Genomic DNA, 15,719 nt, shown 5'->3' on the forward strand with positions numbered 1-15,719 from the left:
CTTCCATTGACCCATCCTGGTAACTTAACTGTGAGTCAATACAACAACCCTTCTCATTCCTATCTGTAGGCTGCTGAGAAAAGCGGGAATTCATGATAATATATAGTTATGGCATTCAGTGCTGTCACTTTCTGTCTGGATTATTGTAGCAGTTCTCCAACTCCAGACTTAATGCCCTCCAGCCCATCTCTCCCACTGCTGCTAGAGTTATTTTCTAAAATGCAGTTCTGATCATGTCAATCTGTGTTTAAAATGGCTTCCCATAGCTTTCAAGGTAAAGGCTTGACTCCTTATTATGGCATCGACCAGCCTTCTGGAGATGACCTCTACCCATCTCTCTAGCCTTGTCCCTCACTGCCCCCACACAGGAAACCACCTCAAACTATATCAAATTAGTAATTCTATAGTTCTTTGTTCATGCCATGTTTTCCCATGCTTCCATGTCTTATGCACAGCTCTTTTGTTTTCCTGACAAAATCTATCCATCGTTTTTCTTGTCTTCTACTCATCCTTCAAGGCATAGTTGAAATATCTCCTTGTGAAGACTTCTCTGTATCATTCATTTCTTTGCCTTGGCCAACGAGGCAAAATTATTCATTCCTTCCACTAAAAATCCTTATCCGTCATCAAATGACATTGCATTTATGAATATGAGTGCTCTGAGGAAGGAGACTAAGTCTTATCCATTCTCTTCTTGCTTTCCTTTCTCCTGACTTGGAAAAGGAGGTTAGCACATAATAAGCACTCAATATGTATTTGAATGATTGAATTTATTCTAAATGAGAAGATACAGGCAAACTTTTGGGGGCTACTAATCAGCTGAAATAAACCTTCAAGACTGACTTCATTTAAAGTTCTGATTGTAATTAAGAGCTAAAGCTACTGTGATTTTTAGCCCTATGAAGTTTAAACTTTTCCCCAAGATTGTATTCATCCTTTCAATACCTAGAATGGATCAAGTGTTTATAAGAGATGGAAACAAACTTAAAGAGCCTATGGTATAGATAAGAGAACAGATTGGTGGTTACCAGAGGGGAATGGGGTGGGGGGAGTGCAAAAGGGTGCATATGCATGGTGACTGATAAAAACTAGAATATTGGTGGTGAACAGGATGCAGTCTACACAGAAACTGAAATATAATAATGTACACCTGAAATTTACACAATGTTATAAACCAATATGACCTCAATAAAATAATTTAATTCACTGAAAAAAAAAGAGCCTATGGTATACTTCTATCATATTCTTTGATCTTTAGTCATAGTTAAAACTTTTAACCAGATAATCAATCATTCTACCATCTGGTAATTCAAGTTATATTAAGGAACAATGAAGTGGAGTACCTTCTGTAGGAAGAATCAAGAGAAATTTGTTTTTAATTCTCCTTGACTTTTTTGCTTATGCTATTCCTGCCTACTAATATATTTGTTTCACTAATTAAGTTTTTCCAATTTCCTTTATTGTGCCAGAATTGTATCTTTTCATTTGTCTTATATCTAAAAAACAATTGAATAGAATGTATAAAGAAACTGAATTTGAATTATCTCTGTTCAGTTTATTTATTTTTTTAAAGATTTTATTTATTTATTTTTCCCCCAAAGCCCCAGTAGATAGTTGTATGTCATAGCTGCACATCCTTCTAGTTGCTGTATGTGGGACACGGCCTCAGCATGGCGGGAGAAGCGGTGCATCGGTGCGCGCCCGGGATCCGAACCTGGGCCGCCAGCAGCGGAGCATGCGCACGTAACCGCTAAGCCACCGGGCTGGCCTCTCTGTTCACTTTAGAGGTAAGAATAAATCCTTGCCTTCAAGTGTAGTGTGTAACATTGATAGAAACCATGAAGCAAACTGAAGTCTATATATGGGAAGTCCGAGGGAATTTTACCACCATCAATTCAGTATATTGACTGTGCTTATTTGGGATCCTGTATTTTTCTTAATGCGGTTTGATAAAAGAGTGTCACATCCCCAAATACAAGACATTTAACTTGTTTATTTCACTTATACTAAATGCTTATATAGTCTGAACGTGGTCCTCTAATAACAAGCATATAGATGTGACTTCTGTTATACTTTAAAGTCATTTAAACATCTTTTTGTTGGAGAATGTATGTAGTTTTATTATATAAAAATGAAATTAAATCTCAAGTATTAGGTTATATAGCTAACTCAATTGTTCACATTCTAGAAAAGAACGATGGGCTTTCTCTTGCTCTGTTAATTTCCAAAGAAGTTCTTAATTTAGAATGCTTCTCTTTCTGTGGATTAATTTCTTCTTTGTATATATGCACAAGAAACTTCTGCTGTTAAATTCTCACTGGTCTCTGCTGCATACAGGTGCTTCTGCAGCTTCTAACAGCTCACAGTCTGTCTTTTTTGATTTTAAGCCAACATTTCTGGAATGATTCACCCATAGCTGGGAAATGTACTGTTGACATTATGGAGGGGGGAATTATTGGGTAACCAATGTTATGAACAACTCTTCTTTGAAAGTCAAAGACTGCTCACCAGTCCTTGGGTATTGAGAATACTGGTTAGAAAATGAATTTAGATAAGGCCACAGAAGCAGATCAAGCACTGTACATGAAACTTAAAAAGTCCGAAAAAGACCAAAGGAATAGCATGAAATTAGAAAGTTGAGTCCTTTTTCCACTGTGTTATCTTAAATTAAAACTTGAGTGATAGAGAGGCTGGCCCTGTGGCTGAGTGGTTAATATTCCATGCGCTTTCCTCTTCGGGGGCCCGGGTTCACGGGTTCGGATCCCAGGCGCAGACATACTCTACTCATCAGCCGTGCCATGGAGGCATCCCACATACCAAATAGAGGAAGATTGGCACGGATGTTAGCTCAGGGCTAGTCTTCTGCAAGCAAAAAAAAGAGGAAGATTGTCAGTGGATATTAGCTCAGGGTGAATCTTCCTCACAAAAAACAAAAAAAAATTTTTGAGTGATAGATTTGAGAGAGAATTTGGAAATTATTTTGTTTACCCTATTAATTTACTCGTGAAGTAACTGAGACCCAGAGAGGTGTAGTGACTTGTTTAAGATCATACAGCTAGTCAGTGGAAAAACAAAGACTATCCTGCTATCCTCTAGGGCTGTGTCTTTTTACTGTATTATGCGGATTTTCTATATTTGTTTTTCAACACTAAACATTTTAACAATAGTAGAACCATTTGAATGAAGTGAAAAGTCACTTTCTTTTAAAAATCATTGATATTTTTCCATCTTACTGGGGTGTACCCCATCTGTAACAGCTGAGGGGATTAGCTAGTAACATGCTTGGTTCTTAAGATAGTCTTGCTACTTTTCAAAAGAAAAGATTTGAGAAATGCTTTTTACATGCTTAGTAGAGTGTGCAACTCTGGTATGTGAGAGAAATCTCTTTTGTACTGTGTGAGAGCTCCTTTGTTGCTTTACACTGTAGACCTTTTTAATGGAAGGAAGCAGGGAAGGACGCTATTATGCTGTTTTGCATTTACAATTCAGAATTATGTCCTTGGTGGTGCTGAAAGAAATTTCATGATGGGATATTAGGAAGTGTTAGGCCTATTCGGGCAATTATTTATCAGTCTATTTCAAGCCTTTCCATGTTAAAAAAAAAAGTGATTGAATGAAAAATGAAATAGTGTACAATGAGTTTGAGAAATCTTGTAAGTACTTTTTGGTTGCTAGGGCAACATCTCCTTTTGTCTCTGTTTAATGAGACTTCCCTCTCTGCAGCTTGACTTCTTGCAAGTAGATATTTATTTTTAAAAAGAAACAAAATTCTAGGCTTATGGCAAAAGAATAATCCCCATCACTCCAACTTATTTTTCTTGAATAAAATTTAGATTAAGAAGAGACGTTGTGTTCAGTTGCACTGATAGTCTGAGGCAAAATGGTTACGTGGTCAACTTTGGCTTTTGAAGCCTCTGTCCTTCTTGGTATCTCAGCCCCACCTCTCAGTGCCCTTGAGCCACTTTCTGGATGCCCCTGATGATATCCTACCAAGCACCATGGTAAGAATGCACATCAGTACCATCGGAATCTCTACCCCAATCATAATTTGGTCATCCTCTGCCCATTCTTTCAGACACTGTTCACTGTTTTCCAAAGGGACAGCTAGCTGAAATGGTTAGTTTTAACAGATGTTGATTTGTTCACATACTTGCTCCTTAGGTTTAATCATTACATATAAATTTATTTTGCTGTAGCAGTACTTTGTACCTGAGTTTTCCAACTCAGCACTATTGACATTTTAGGCCAGATAATTCTTTGTTGTGGGGGCTTGTCCTGGGCATTGTAGGATATTTAGCAGCATCCCTCCTTCTACCCACTAGACGCTAGCAGCAATCCCCCAGTTGTGACAGTGCAGAATGTCTCCACAAATTGCTAAGGGTCACCTGGGGATCCAAATAGCCCCCAGTTAAGAACCATTGCTTTATCCTAAGGGAACCACTCTATTTTGGCAATTTCAGTGGCTGTAGGTTGGGCAGTGAGAAGATATATATGTGGAGACATGAGGATATTTTGAAGTATTTTAAAGGTATATATTTTGGACCTTTTAGAGTTCAACTTAGTTGGCTCTCTACTCTTACATGCATAGGGTTGGAGTGCTTATATTCCAATTGCCCAGTGGATTTTGTTCAATATTTTATTGGTATAATTTTAAGTGTACAGCTTAGTGAATTTTAATGAATGTATACTTTCATGTAACCAACATTCAGATCAAGATAGCTAGCATTGCCATTATCTCATGAAGTCCCCCTTCCAGGTAATCCCCTTGACCCAAGAGATGACCACTTATCTGCTTTGTGTTACTATAGATCAGTTTTGTCTTTTCTAGAACTTCCGAAAAATAGAACCATACAGCATGTAGCTGTTTGTGTCTCACTTCTTTCACTCAGCATAATGTTTTTGAGACTCATCCATGTTGCTGCATGTACAGTATAGGTACTTTATTCCTTTTATTGCCGAGTAGTATTCCATTGCATAATACAATTTGTTTATCCACTCATGTGTTGATGGACATTTGAGTAAATTGGTTTTTCACTATTATGAATATATCTGCTGTGAACATTCATGTAAGAGTCTTTTTGTGGACATATGCACTCATCTTTCTTGCGTATATACCTAAGAGTAGAATTCTTGTGTCATACAGTGTCTTAAAAATATTTTGTGATTGAAAAATTATATTCTACTCCACGGAGAAAGTCAGTCTCTGAAATTTCAGCCATGAAATCCACCTTTAAGATAGCTAAAATGAGGATCTGAGAAATTTAATGGAAAAGAGAAACGTATAATAGTGGTTATGACACTGGCTCAACACAAGGTTGACGTGAGGGAAGCCATATTGTAGAAAAGAAACCCTATTGTAACTTTGAATGACCTCCGATTAGCTAACCCAGACATGCTTTGTAGAGTTTATGGCCCCTCCCAGCTGCTATAAGTTGGTAATTTTGTTCTTTTGAGTTCCTTAGGAATGTGATGACCCCTGGGCAGAAAGTCTACAGTGATAGCCATCATCAGTGACAACTGAAAGATCAAGATATAGGGCATTGCTCTGGTCTCTGATGCATATCCAGTAAAACAAAAGACTATCAGGAACTAAGACCAGATGTCTGCCCCCACCTGGAGGTCAGATAGATGCTCAACCCAGAGAGTAGATGTCTGTCTCCACCTGGAGATCAAATGGATGCCTCCCCCACCCAGAGACCAGCCCCCTATACAACTGGCCTGTAATCTTTGTTCTGTAAGATAGTTCTTTTGGACATTAGTCGGCCATCTTCCCTCTTGCTAGCAAGCTGTAATAAAAAGTCCTTTCTCTCCTATCTCCTTGCCTCTTGACTATTGGCATGTCTTGTGGTGGCCAGAAGACCACCCTTGGGCGGTAATAGTTAAGGACATGGGTTTTGTGGTCAACAGACTTGGAGACAAGTCTTGGCTGTGCCACCTAATAGCTATGTGGCCTTGGGCAAGTTACTTAATGTCTCTGTGCCTCAATTTCATCAACTGTAAAATGGAGGTAATAATAGTAGTTAGCTGATAGAATTGTTGTGAGAAATAAATGTGATAACGCAGGTAAAACACTTTGCAGAGAACCTGGCATACGTGATTATTGTTGCTGTTATTATTGAATTGTAAATGTTACCAATGCTGTTATTGTAGGGGAAGTTTGTCTAATTAGAGATTGTGGTTCAGAAATACAGAACACTAAATGGAATGGGAAGTTGGGAGACCAAGAGGTGACTATAAGGAACAGGGCTGTTAAATGCCTTGGAGCTGAGGAAACAAAAGAAAAGGATAACTTAAGAAGAATCCAAGATGAACTGATTCAGATGAGTTCGCCAGGGTAATCAGTCTACCAGAAAAAAAGTAAAAGCAAGAAGAGTTGAGGAGGATTATAGGGGCTCACACAAGAAAGACTGAGACTGAACTATATGCTTAGAACCAAGGATGGGGTAGGGAACCTTTCAGGGTAGAGTTTAGGACTTGGGATTCTCAATCATTTTTGGATCCCAGACTCCTATGGGAATCTTTTGAAAGTCAAAAACACTTTCCCTAGAAAGATACACATGTACATCTGCACGCAAAATTTTGCCTACAAGGTTAGGGCATTTGAAGACCACCCCTAAGCCCAGACATGGACCTCCTAGGTGTAAAAGGATTCAGGCTATTAACATACTTTACTTCACAAGATTGGGATTGGTGGAGGAGAGAGGATAGACGAGATGATAGCTTTTGCTTTATGAAAAAGTATCAAATTAAAATGTAATTTAAAAATTAAGGATGCTCATTCAGTTCTACATGTAAGGAGCTTAGAAGTCACCACTCCATCCTAACAATAAGTAAAAAGCTGAACAGACTGAAAAATAAACAACTTTTTCTTGGATCCATAAGAAAGGGAAGGGGAGGACACAAAGCAAACCAGTGCGTCCAAGATTAGAGAGACAGGCAGGCAAATACAGGGAGTTGCAGCTTATTGGAGCAGAGACTCACAAGAGAAAATTGCCATGGGAAGCAGTACTAGGGTAGGAAAATATGAACTGTAATTGATAAATTTCTAGAGGCTCAGTACAGATAACTCTGAAAGTTAAAAACTCCAGAGGGACCCAGTCATAAGGTGGCCTCCACAATATTATGAGATTTACCTCCAGGAACTCAACCAGATTCTCATAGTAAATATTTGAGAAAAATCCCCTCATGCTTCTGGCAGGGGGAGGGGAAAAGGAACCATTTTTAAATGCACTAGAACACTGTTCTTCTTAACAAGGCCTGCCCTCTGGGGAAATTAGCTAACCAGACCCTAAACTGTTGGGGTATTATCAGAGCCTAAGTGACCTAGGGAAGGGAAATACCCAACTCCAGTCAGCTCTAGCCATCCTGTCCCACCTAAGAGGAGAGAAACAAACTGAAATGCTTGTGAAGTTCACAGTCCAGAGACACAGGCTCACTAGAAGACTGAGGCCTCCTCATAGGACAATAGAACACTTCTCTTCCCCCGACACCTCACCACCACATTATTAAAGGTCTATTTTAGCCATTCTTTTATTATGTCCAGCTACCAGGAAAAAATTACAAGGCATACCAACAGGCAAAAAACACAGTTTGCAGAGAGAGAGCAAGCATCAGAACCAGACATGGCAGGGATGTTGGAATTAATAGACCAGAAATTTGAAACAACTATGATTAACATGTTAGGGGGCTGTAATGGATAAAGTAGACAGCATGTAAGAACACATGGGCAATGTAAGCAGACAGATGAAAATCCCAAGAAAGAACCGAAAAGAAATGCTACAGATAAAAAACACTGCAACAGAGATGAAGAATGCCTTTGATGAGCTGATTAGTAGACTGGATATGGCTGAGGAAAAACTCTCTGAGCTAGAGGATATATCAATAGAGTCCTCAAAAACTGAAAATCGAAGAGAACAAAGACTGAAAAAAAAAAAAAAAAAACCAGAACAGAATATCCAAGGACTGTGGGACAACTACAAAAGGTGTAACATACATGTAATGGGAATACCAGAAGGAGAAGAAAGAAAGGAACAGAAGAAGAAATATTTGAAACAACATTGACTCAGAATTTCCCCAAATTAATATCAGACATGAAACCATAGATCCAGAAAGCTCAGAGAACTCTTGGCAGAATAAATGTCCAAAAAAATTATACCTCAGCATATAATTTTCAAATTACAGAAAATCAAAGATAAAGAAAATATCCTGAAAGAAGCCAAAGGAAAACATACCTTACCTATAGAGGAACAAAGATAATTATATCCAACTTCTCTTCAGAAACCATGCAAACAAGAGAATGAGTGAAATATTTAAAGTGTTGAGAGAAAAATCCTACCAATTTAGCATTCTGTACCCTGCAAAATGATCCTTCAAAAGTAAGAGAGAAATAAAGACTTTCTCAGACAAACAAAAATTGAGAGAATTTGTTGTGACTATACCTGCAATGCAAGAAATGTTAAGAGATGTTCTTTAGAAAGAAGGCGAATAATATAGGTCAAAAACTTGGATCTACATGCAGAAAGGAAAAATATCAAAGAAAGAATAAGTGAAAATAAAACAAAACTTTTATTTTTCTTATTATTAATTGATCTAACAGATAATAGTTTGCTTAAAATAATAGCAATAATGTATTAAATTATGTATCCTTATGTGTGTGTATATATATATGCTTAAGTATGCTAATATATAAGTAAAATGAATGACAGCAATGATATAAGGGACAAGAGGAAGGAATTAGGATTATTTTGTTATTACAGGGCACTCACAGTACCTGTGAAGTGGTATAGTGTTATTCAAAAATGGACTTGGATTAGTTGTAAAAGGTGAATGGATAAATAAAGTGTGGTACATCCAGATAATGGAATATTATTCAGAGCTAAAAAATGAGCTATCAAGCCATGAAAAGACATGGAGGAAACTTCAATGCATATTATTAGGTGAAAGAAGACACTCTGAGAAGACTACATACTGTATAACTCCAACTATATGACTTTCTGGAAAAGGCAAAACTGTAGAGACAATAAAAAGATCAGTGGTTGCCAGGAGTTGGGGTAAGGAAGAGATGAATAGGCGGAGCACAGAGGATTTTTAGGGTAATGAAAATACTCTGTATGATATTATGATTATTATTATTATTATTTTGTGTGTGTGTGTGAGGAAGATTGGCCCTGAGCTAACATCTGTGCCCATCTTCCTCTATTTTGTATATGGGAGACCACCAGAGCATGGCTTCATGAGCAGTGCATAGGTCCGCCACCGGGATCCAAACCCTCGAACCCCAGGCCGCCAAAGCAGAGCACGTGAACTTAACCACTACGCCACCGGGCTGGCCCCTGTGTGATATTATAATGATGGATGTGTGTTGCTACACATTTGTCCAAATCCACTGAATATATAACAGCAAGAGTGAACCCTAAGGTAAACTATGGACTTTGGGTGATTATGATGTATCAATGTATGTTCATCTTTGGTAAAAAATTACAATTCTGGTGAGTGATGTCAATGTCTATGCATGTGTGAGGGCAGCAGATATATGGGAAATCTCTGAACTTTCCTCTCAATTTTATTGAAAACCTAAAATTTCTCTAAAAAAATTGTCTTTAAAAAACTCTGTGCTCAATAAATGTTTGTTCCTTTGAACTTCAAAAAGAAAAACCAAGTGGTGTTTTAATGGCATTCTATACTTTTGTTCATCCACCAAATCTATTGAGCACATTCTCTATATAAAGTGTTAAATCCTAGATATTCTAGGACATATAAAAACGGCCTGACACATGGTTCCATGCCTTCAGGCTTACAATCTAGTTGAAGAGTGGATGTGTGCATACAACTACCACATTAGAGAATGTTTTAAGTGTTAAGTGAGTGATGTAGATATATGTGCCATTAGAATTCAGGGGAAGGGGAGGTTACTTGCAGTTGGGGTGATCAGGAAAGCATTGTAGAAGGGTTAGCTTTTGAAAAGCTGGACCTTGAAAAATGAACAGGGTTAATTTTCTTAGTTATCAAATAATAACATATGTTATAGATGAATAGCACAGTCATGTATCCTTACTTAATGTACATGTTATATGCATAAAGAATTTTAATAGAGATTTACTCATACTATGCACAATGTTTTGCAGCTTCATTTAAAAAATATTCTGGATATATTTTCATGTATATATATAATTGTTTGAACAACTCCATAGAATTCCACTGTCTGTATGATAATTTATTGAACTATTCCTTCATTGATGGATATTTTTGTTTATTACTATTACAAACAGTGATGCTAAAATATGCCTGTACATTTATTTTTCTACATTTATATGGGTTTTTCTGTAGAGAAGAATCCGTTGAAGTGTAATTTCCGGATCCAAAAATATGTGTGATTTTAATTTTGTTAGGTAGTGTCAAATTTACCTGCAAATAGTTTATAGCTATTTATATCCCCACCAATAGTTTACGCAAGTTTCTTTTTATTCACGTCCTCCTCAACACGTGGTATTCTAAGTTTTACTTTTTGTCAGTCTGATATGTGAAATATAGCATCTCGTCTTAATTTGTATTTATTTTATGAATAAGGTAGCATCTTATATGTTTATGGGTCATTTTTATTTCTTTTTCAGTAAACTTTGCTTTTTGCTGACCATTTTTCTATTGATTTGTTGGCTTTTATGAGCTCTTTGCAAGTTAAAGAAAGTCTCTTATTTTCTGTTATATGTGTTAAAAAATATGTTTTCCAGTTTTTTTTATCTGATTGATATTTTTTGCCATATAGATGTTTTCAAGTTGTATATAGTCAATCCCTGAACTCTCTACTTTGTTAACTACTCCTCTCTTTTGGGCAGGGCTTTAAAAAGAGAGCTCCTATCAAGGAGATAGGAGTTTGGAACTGTAGGCTGGAGCTTTAATACCTGGCTAAGGAGTTTGACTTGATCATGCTGACAGTGAGGAACCACTGTGGGGAAAGGGGGGTTGCAGGGTTTTAAGAAGATGGGTTTGGCAATATCGGGGAGTAGCTGATAGAAGGGAAGAAGGTAGAATCAGGAAGATCAGACAGGAGGCTCATGCATTATCAATCAAGCATGTTGGGACAAAAGTCTCACCTAGGGGAGTTGGTGGTGGGTTTGGCAAGGTTTTAAGAGACATTCCAAAGGAAGCATTGACAGAATTTGGTGACTTGCCTGGGTGATAGTAGAGTTACCGATAATTCTGAACTTAAAGGTTTATGATTCCGTTAAATTAAACGGAGGCTGTCTCTTGATTTGAAATTTAAGTGCATTTTCTTTCCTGTTTAGTTCAATTCACCAAACATTTACTATGCTAGCCCTTGTGCTTGGAGCTGGAGATATAAAGATACACATGGACTCTGGCCTCAAGGAATTCACAGTGTAGTAGAGAAGACAGACAGATGTGTAAGCCAAATATTACATTACAGTTTGCCAAGTACAGCAACAGAAATATGCAAAAGATGCAGAAGTAATACAGAAGAGGGAGGGGAAACTTTGCCTGGGGAAGTCAGGCAGAGTATCACAGAGGATGGTACATACGAGCAAGTTTTTAAAGGACGAACAGGAATTTGCCAAGTGAAAAAAGAGGAAAGAATATTTCAAGAAGTGTGAAGAATATTACAAAGGTATGGAGGTCTGGAGCACAGTGGTGTGTTTAAAGGGACCCGTGAGTATTAATTGCTGAGTGTGACAACTTTAGACTATAAAGAGGAATAACAGGAGATGTGGCTGAAGTGGCAAAGAAAAGCCAGGTTACGGAGGGCTTTGAAAGCCTTGGCCAAGGATCTTGGAGCTTGCAACCTTTCAAGGATTTTAAACAGAGAATAACTGATTAGGCTTATAGGTTAGCAAGATAACCCTCCTTGGAGAGAGATGAGGCTAAAGTCAATAAGACCAGTTAGCAGGCAACTATTAAGAAGTGATGAGGGCCTGACTTTGAGCAGGAGAAGAGACTAGAGTCATTTTGGGAAAGATTCAGGAAAATCTAAACTATATGTAAATTATAGAAGATGTGAATTTCAACTAATTGTTTTTTCCTGAGGCAGTTTTTAATAGGTTTGATAATGCAGTTTCCACTGGGATTCCTAATGGAATGGATGTGTAAAACTGGTGGGACAGGAGTGGGAAGCAGTTGGTTGTTAATCTTGAGCTTAATTTAGTGGTTCTCAACTTGTTTTCTGCCTCCACACTGTGAAATTGACATCCATCAGTAACATCACTCATTACCCTGCAGTGATTTTAAACTTGGAGGAGGGGGAGGTTGGTATGAGGGAAGTTATAGAATCTCCCAGGGAACATCTACAGTTTGAAAAAGCCCCCTGGGAATTCTGCTATGTACCACTCCTCCACTCTTCCTCCACACACACACATTTGAGAATCACTGGCATGTTTTCAGCATTGGTGGGAGAATACACATACACACACACACGCACACAATTGGCAAATGAATTTACATTCACACAAAGAGTGTATATAAGCCTTTACTAAAACAGCCCCTAGTTACAGATTAATAGAAAGCAGCATCATTACGCTCTAGTTTTCTTCTCTGTGATGCTGTGATTTTTTAATGCATTTCTGATAAATATAAATCAACTCATTGGGAGAAAGTTAACCCATGGGGAGTTAAGGGAAAAAGCATGGAACAAATCCTCAGTCTAGATAGAAGGGAATATAAGATGACTAATTAATTTCATGCAGATGTGATTTTTAAGCTGACTGCTGTTATAAAGCTTCCAGAATGGGGCCAGTAAGATAGCAAATGCAATATCTGGTAATGGGGTGGGAAGAGTGCTCTCTTTAGGTGAAGACCGGGTTATTCACTGAGTAACACAGTGCATCAGGGAGGCAGTATTTGAAGCACCTGATGTAACTTCTGTGTCTAACCAGAGTTGACTCTGGCAAATGGTGATTTTCTTCCAGGTCCTTCTACCTTTCCCTTGTGGTGTCCGCTTCCTGACTCACGTGCCTAGTATCATGTTCCATCTTGCCCCACACAAGCCTGCCCTTCAATCATAACTGGCTCTCAGTAGAAGTGTGTTCACACTGTGGGGAGAATAACAGAAATCTAGGTTGTATCAGCCCTGTAAGTGTTTAAATAACAAATACTGGGAGGAGTATTTGATATTCAATAGTGCCTTAAACCAATGCAGTTCATAGATCAATATCACTTGGCACAATAGGCATGGTCTCCATCCTCATAGAGTTTATAGGCTAGTAGGGGAGATAGACAATGAACAAACAATTGTAATCACGATGACTCTTACAGGAGAGACAGTATGGGCAATTAATCTTGAATTATGCGATATTTAGGCAGGAGCAAAAAGTGAAGATATTTTGAGTGGGTTGTTGCAGTTCCTTTTCCGATACCCTTTAAAACATACCATAAAATTATCAGGGTACCTATGATCAGCCTACTTATCAGGCTGAGTCTCTTTGGGGACACCTTCTCTGTTACACTGCAGGGGAGATTAGCTTTCTGTTCCCTGCTTGGGTTTTCTCATTGAACTCTTCCCTGGCTAGTATCTGAGACATCATCAACTTGGGGAGGAAAAATAATGTGTATAAAACATGGATCATATTCTGTAATATCAAGTTACATATATATATATTTTTGGGGGTGAGGAAGATTAGCCCTGAGCTAACGTCTGTCGCCAATCCTCCTCTTTTTACTGAGGAAGATTGGCCCTGGGCTAACATCCATGCCCATCTTCCTCCACTTTATATGTGGGATGACTGCCACAGCGTGGCTTGATAAGTGGCATGTAGGTCTGTGCCCGGGACCTGAACCTGTGAACCCTGGGCCACTGAAGTGGAGCATGCGAACTTAACCACTATGCCACTGGCCCAGATCCTCAAGTTATATTTTTAATGTGGAAATTCATCATAGATTCTTTCTTTTTTTCTTTTTTTTGGTGAGGAAGATTCGCCCTGAGCTAATATCTGTTGGCAATTGTCCTCTTTTTTTTTTTTTTTTGCTTGAGGAAGATTATCCCTGAGCTAACATCTGCACCCATCTTCCTCTACTTTGTATGTGGGTTGCCTCCACAGCGTGGCTGATGAGTGGAGTAGGTCCGCGTCTGGGATCCGAACCCGTGAACCTGGGCTGCTGAAGCAGAGCGTGTGGAACTTCAACCACTTGGCCATGGGGCTGGCCCCCATCATAGATTCTTTTTAAAGATCATCCATTAAGGGAGAAACTCACCTCAAAGACAAAAATGCAGATACGGCTCAAACTGACTACACTTACGCATAAACCCTCCTTACAGTCCCTCAGCAGAGAGTGGTTTGTTTCCCTCTATCCTGTCACTTTTTGCTTTTTTGAGCCATTTTAATTCACACATGCCATAGAGGCTTTGCATATGAAGACTCTTCTTGCCTCTTGCACTGAAGGGTCTATTATACACCTTTATCTTTGTTCATTTAAGTAACTGTGTGTGGAAATTTCACATTCTCCAGAAACTGATTTGGCAGAAACCCAAGAAGCTCAGGAGGTAATGTGCCTGAGACTGGAGGTCATTTTGAGTTCCATTTCTCAGTAATCTTGGGAAAAGTGTCAGGTGTGGACTTTTGAAAGGTTAATTTTTTCTCAGATTGTAAATTCTGGCCTCAGATTTTCTTCTCCTCGTAAACTCTCACAGGGTCATGATACTTCCTGGCACGACCCAAATTTATTTATTATTCCTAATAAACTTTTTACTGGAACATTTAGGTTCAGTCTGTGCTTATATTTAGTGTTGCTGTGCATATCTGAGACTACAATCTCCAACTTCGAAAATCTTCTAGCATATTTAGCTTAAAGTGTGTTTTTGGGGTAGAATTATTTACAAGCTTGCTTTCTTACTGGTATCAAATGGGTTATTGAACATGGACAGTTGTAGAGTCATACATAGTTGGTGGGGTTGTTCCAGGCATGTGTGTTCTTTGCTCAGGTATTTGACGCCATTACTAGACTGGATTGATATAATCAGAAGCTGCTACCAACTGGCTCCTTTAAGGTGTACAGAATAAATTATCTTTCAGTATCACGATCCAGTGAGATAAGGCTGCCTAGGCACAGGATTATAATAGGAATTATCAGATTGGCAACCTGAAATGGGAATTTGATTCTGGATATGCAATCAGAAGGTTTTCTATATTAGTGATTGCCAGAAGGTTAAAGTGAGACAAGACTTGGCAACCAAGAAACTATGGCAAGGAGGAGTCTAGGGTTATGATTGGTTAGAACTAAGCTCAAGGTCTGAAATCCAGGCCTACAGGCATGGTGCAGAGAAGAAATCACGTCTCTGAGGTCAAGGCAGTCAGAAATCCAGAATTTTAGATAGTTTCAGATCAAGAACTAGTTTTAGAAGCACAGAGGTAAGTCCTATCTTAAGTCATAGATTAACTCCTGGGTTCTTTGGTAGTTCAGACTGAGGCTAGCACTTCCAACTGAATGGAGGTAGCCCTTGATCTGTGGGTATCATCAAGGAAGTAGCTAAAAATGTATTCTCACCTGGCTAGGGTAGGGCTACGAGAACTAATATCCATAAAGAATCATAAGCCCAGTGAAAAATGAGTTGGAATGATGATCTTGACAATGATAATAATAATGATATCAGCAAATATTTATTAAGTATTTAATAAGTGTTGACATGCTTCAGCTCATTTCATCCTTAGAGCAACCTGTGTGTAGGTACTATTAATATATGCATATTTACAACTGTGAAACCCTAGGCTCAGAAAATT

At 38.4% G+C, this 15,719-nt stretch overlaps 1 long non-coding RNA gene across 1 annotated transcript in view; it reads left to right on the top strand.

The window, feature by feature from the left end:
* Positions 1–1,729: 1,729 nt before the first annotated feature.
* LOC147911804 (uncharacterized) overlaps positions 1,730–15,719 on the top strand; it is a 36,141-nt gene continuing 22,151 nt past the window's right edge. The window contains exon 1 of the long non-coding RNA XR_015550685.1: positions 1,730–1,787. This is a non-coding gene — a long non-coding RNA (uncharacterized LOC147911804). The remainder of the gene's footprint in view (positions 1,788–15,719) is intronic.

Source organism: Ceratotherium simum, chromosome X, assembly GCF_057802395.1.
Source record: "Ceratotherium simum simum isolate JZ-2026a chromosome X, ASM5780239v1, whole genome shotgun sequence".
In the NCBI taxonomy this organism is placed as follows: domain Eukaryota; kingdom Metazoa; phylum Chordata; class Mammalia; order Perissodactyla; family Rhinocerotidae; genus Ceratotherium; species Ceratotherium simum.